The sequence below is a fragment of the Limulus polyphemus genome, unplaced genomic scaffold, assembly GCF_000517525.1.
Source record: "Limulus polyphemus unplaced genomic scaffold, Limulus_polyphemus-2.1.2 Scaffold350, whole genome shotgun sequence".
Taxonomy (NCBI): Eukaryota; Metazoa; Arthropoda; class Merostomata; order Xiphosura; family Limulidae; genus Limulus; species Limulus polyphemus.
Window position 1 is genome coordinate 305,099 of NW_013665960.1, and position 5,500 is coordinate 310,598.

General features: G+C 33.5%; 1 long non-coding RNA gene across 1 annotated transcript in view; it reads right to left on the reverse strand.

The window, feature by feature from the left end:
* The window catches only part of LOC111085366, a 26,046-nt gene extending 22,362 nt beyond the window's left edge, over positions 1 to 3,684 (reverse strand). The window contains exons 1-2 of the long non-coding RNA XR_002610214.1: positions 3,252 to 3,684; positions 1,879 to 1,978 (exon numbers count right to left, since the gene is read on the reverse strand). This is a non-coding gene — a long non-coding RNA (uncharacterized LOC111085366). The remainder of the gene's footprint in view (positions 1 to 1,878; positions 1,979 to 3,251) is intronic.
* Between the last annotated feature and the right edge of the window lie 1,816 nt (positions 3,685 to 5,500).

Genomic DNA, 5,500 nt, shown 5'->3' on the forward strand with positions numbered 1-5,500 from the left:
AATATAAAAGAGGGGAAGGTAATGTATGTAGATAGACAGTGAGTAATTGAACTGCAGTCACAGCGTATTGTTGAAGTTAACGTTCGTTCGTTACAGTGTTGTTTTAGCGCGAGTATTGAGATTAAGTGTATCGGTTAAGTTATATTCGGAAAGAATAAACCAGTTTTATTAAGTAAAGACTTGTGTCGTTAAAATTTCGTTGGAACGAAGTTACGGAAAAATCAATTAACAAACGGAGATGTAACACTGCAAACAATCCAAGTTTGGTTTAAATGTTGTGGGTTTGGATTAATCACCCGTTTTCAAACCTGTTTAAAGATTGCAGAACATCCGCACTCACACAAAACATTAGCTATTTAGAAAATTGTACAAAAACTACAAAGGACAAAGTTACTAGTGTTTTAACTTGTCGGATTACACCATTTTTTGAGAAGAGGCAGTGGTTGACAGAGATCACCCTAATAGTAATACGGACAAAGTACTCTCTTTCATAATGAAAACAAATCTCTCTATAACGTAGCATACAGAAATTGTATAGCACAAAGTTACTAATGTTTTGGCTGATTTGAATCTATATAGATATAATAGTACTGTCTGTTGTATGTCCATGTAACTACTTCGCGGGGTGTGGATGTAGCTTTACCAAAACTGGTATGGCCGTTCATTAGGTCCATGCGGGGTGTAACGAATTTGTTATTATATATTTATTTTAATGTCAACGTTTGTTGAGATTAAATTTATATTTAGAAACATACAAGGCTTATATTGTTAAATTTGTATTGCGAAACTTCCGCCTATTCTCCAAAGTTGTAGAAGATTCTGGGGTGTAAGAATCAACAATATATGTGTGTACGTAAATACTTGTGTTAGCGCCAGTATTGTCACGTAAAACTGAAATTTCTAGAAACCTATAGACGCCTATAACTACAACCAACACGACGCGCCAAAAGGAGAGTATCTATTATTAGTTCCCTGTAGTCAGTGTGCTATAAACTACGGAAGCTATAACTGTGATTGTTATAACACTTGTCAATCGGAAAACTTCAGATATTTGACCAAGAATATTTATAGAGTTCGAACGTTACAAACCATTTAACTTCAGTGGATTCACATCGGACATTAATACTTTTACGAAAAGTTTACCTAACGCCATCGGTGAAACTCGACCTGTGATCGGCGAGTGATCAGCGAGAACTACAGGGCTAGCTAGCTCCCTACGAAGTGAATTGTACCTATATCAATTCGTAACCAACTCGCTCATCGTAAACCCTCGATGAGATGTCAAGAAAGTTCCAAACTAGAAAGAAGACTTTATATTGCTTGTAGGTTTGTGAAATTTTTGTTTATAAATCATTGTTTGTAATAACTGGTATTGTAAATTCTACTGTTGTGTGTATATTAAAACATCTTTGTATTAAAAAAGAAAACTGTGTATCAATCTTGTCGGCAAATATCATAAACTGTATATCGGCTATTACTTAACTACTAAATCCAAAGTATAATTTAACTACTAAATTTAAAGTATCATTTAGCTGGGTTTCAGGCCATTTAAAATTCTAATACTTAGCAGGGGTAAATAAAAATTTTCAGTTTTGTATTTTGCGTTTTATGGTTTTTATGGGTTTTTTTTTTCATTTTTTACAATTACATATATAAGGAAGCAACTTTTCATGTCCTAAGATAACCTTTCATTAATCATAAATTTACAAAACTTCCGTCCAGGGGACGAGTACTGCAGCTAGTACCCAATATTTTGAGAAAAAAAGGGGGGAATATAAACTGATTGTCCTAATAGTAATCGAGACATGGTTCTCACTTCCTGATAGTAATCATGACATGGATAATACTTCTTAATAGTAATCAAGACATGGTACTTACTTTCATGAGTCAAGACATGATACTCACTCCTTGATAATAACTAGGTCATGGTACTTACTTTCATCAATCAAAACACGGTACTTTCTTTCATCATCATTAGCTAGGACGTATTAAGGCAAAAAAGTACCAGAAATAATCCAATAACTGACTGAACAGAAGCAATAAAATTAACTCTTGTGTAATACCATACTTTCCGAAAAAGACAATGTTGAAATAAAACACGTACATTTACAAATGATATCATCCTATACCTATTATTTCATTCTCACCCGAACAAGTAAGTTTGTGCCAAAGAGATGTAACTGTGTATGATAAAGTTAAGATAACTGAAGGCTTGGATATAGATGGAACTGTGTATGTAAAAGTTAACTGGAACTGAAGAATGGATAGAGATGGAACTATGTATGATAAAGTTAACTGAAATGGAAGGTCTTGTATAAACATGGAGCTGTGTATGATAAAGTTAACTATAATGGAAGGTCTTGTATAGACATGGAGCTGTGTATGATAAAGTTAACTGAAATGGAAGGTCTTGTATAGACATGGAGCTTGTATGATAAAGTTAACTATAATGGAAGGTCTTGTATAGACATGAAGCTGTGTACGATAAAGTTAACTGAAATGGAAGGATTTGGATAGACATAGAACTGTTTATGATAAAGTTGACTAGAATGGGAGGGCTTAGATAGAGATGAAACTGTGTACGATAAAATTAAAAGGAATGGTGACCCAGCAGGGGTATTTTTTTATATGTCAAATGCGGTTTAAAACTAAAAGAAGGTTTCAGTAGGTAATCTAAGTAAAAACAGAACAGCATAAACATAAAAAGTAAATTTTAAATATTGACATTACCAGTTACATCGGAAATGCCCCAAGTACATCAGCAAGTCAACTTTCAAACAGCAGCTGTGGGCCACGTCATAAAAAGGATATATGTGTACGTGTATAAAACTAGAAAACAAAAAGCATCCCTAAAGAGACAGATTATGACTCTCCCAACAGCTAGTTGCATGGCAAACTTTCAAGAATCACACAGTATACCTAGGGGATGAGGCATTGCGTAAACAGATCCTGGTTGTAATGGATTGTTCACCCGATCCGTTTACTACGTAAGTTCGTTACCATAGTTACTTTTGGAAGAAATATGTAAATATTTTAAAATGCGAACATTGAAACTATGGTTCAGGACAACACTGACACAAATACAACTTAACGAGGTCAAAAAAGTATTATTTTGACATTTACTCATTGTTGGCTTGAAGACGAATAAGACAAGAATATTTGAAGCACTGTTAATGTATTATAAAAAGGTATTACAAAAACTTTAGTTTTCACAAAGACAACTAAAATCAGTACATTTAAAGAAATGATACAGAAGGAGTTTCCAGACAAGATCGAGTTTCGTGATTGTTTCTCCAGGAACAAGACCACAATTATCTATGATAAGCCAGTAGATACACGAAGCTATGTCGAGGCTGCTATAAATGCTTAGAGTATAAGCATTACCAGCTATATAACAATGTTGTCAGATATTTAACAGACAAGCTAGTAAAAAGGAAGATCTTTCTTGTCCAACATAAACTTGAGGAAACAGTATGTTTGTTTGTTTGTTTTTGTAATTAACCACAAAGCTACACAATGTGCTATCTGTGCTCTGCCAACCACGGGTATCGAAACCTGGATTCTAGTGATGTAAGTCCGCAGACATATGAGGAAACAGAGACAACTAAATACTGCTGTCCAAAAAAATCTAGACACTTAATGAATTTTACCAGTCGTGTAATGACACCAAAATTGTTTCCTGTCACCTTTTAATTAACCACTGGGGAACGCGTTGCTCTACAACCCAATTGTCAATGAACCTTCTTGGATTGACAAGGAGTATAAAGACTATTGATGTATATAAACAATTTCTGTTTTCTAAAGTTTTCATAAAACAATTGAAAGCATATGATATTCTTAAAAACTGAGGAAAAAAAACATTTACCTTCTATAACATTAGTAGCTAACTTCAATAAAATTTGCATTCTATAACATTTGTAGCTGACTTCTATAACATTTGTAGCTAACTTCTATAACATTTGTAGCTGACTTCTATAACATTTGTAGCTGACTTCTGTAACATTTGTAGCTAACTTCTACAACATTTGTAGCTGACTTCTATAACATTTGTAGCTAACTTCTATAAAATTTGTAGCTAACTTCAATAACATTTGCCTTCTATAACATCTGTAGCTGACTTCTATAACATTTGTAGCTAACTTCTATAACATTTGTAGCTGACTTCTATAACATTTGTAGCTAACTTCTATAACACTTGTAGCTGACTTCTACAACATATTTCGACTATTTTCTTTTCTCTTATTATTTTTGGTCAACTCTATTAATTAGTAGAGTTTACTCTATTTAATCCCATAGTAATTAACGTAGAGTATTTTGTTTTCATTTTATTATTTTAAAATTTTATTTAAATATGTATATATCTATAATTGCATAATTATACATTTTTCTGTTACCTTACAAATATTTTATTATTTTTGGTTTGCACTTGATAACTTTTAAGATTTGTTGACAATGCTGCCATAACACTTGACGTTCATACCATGTTTCCAGTTATTTCTTCGATACTTTGTGGTTATAAAACATTTTAAGATAATGCTCAATAGTATTTTACTTCGACTTACTAAAAACTAGATATATACTAGAACCCAGGTAACCAGCATGTTAGTCAAGTGGCATAAACATTTAATTATCATTTCACTTCTATGAAATGTTCTAAAAGTATTTGCTCCCACATTGTTGTTTTTATCAAAACCAATTTCTTTAATTAATATTTAATTCACATAATTTGAAAGTTAAGACATTTCTCATATGCTACGTTTTTTCATATAAAATGAAGACAGTTTTTTCACATAACATAGCATAATGTTTTGGGACAACATGGGACCTATTGGTCCACCTCGGCTGTTCCATCCTTTAAAGTAAACTAAAATAATTAAAGGAAAAATCTTAAAGCCAGCCCTTATAATTTATTAACTTATCAAGCTTTTTCTTAAACTCACTTAAATTTACTAACTCTACAACATCTGAAGGCAACCCATTCCAAAGGCCAAACACCCTGTTAGAAAAATAAAACTGTCTTAGCTGAAGATGGCTCCTATTTTGCCAAAATTTATATTTGTGTCTTCTAGTCTTACTATTCTCACTTTTAAATATGAAAAAAGATGATACATCAACACACTCAATTCTCTTTACAATCTCAAACACCTCATTCAGATCCCCCCCCCCAACTCTTCTTTTTTTCAAGAGAATACATTTTGAGAAATTTCATCCTCTCGTCGTACGACAACCCCTCCATCCCAGGCACCATTCTAGCAACAATTCTCTGAACCCTTTCCAACAACGCAATGTCTTTCCTAAGGTAAGGATTGTTTGTTTGTTTCTGAATTTCGCGCTAAGCTACAAGAGGGCTGTCTGCGCTAGCCCTCCCTAATCTAGCAGTGTAAGACTAGAGGGAAGGCAGCTAGTCATCACCACCCACCGTCAACTATTGGGCTACTCTTTTATCAACGAATAGGGGGATTGGTCGTCACATTATAACGCCCCCACGGCTGAAAGGGCG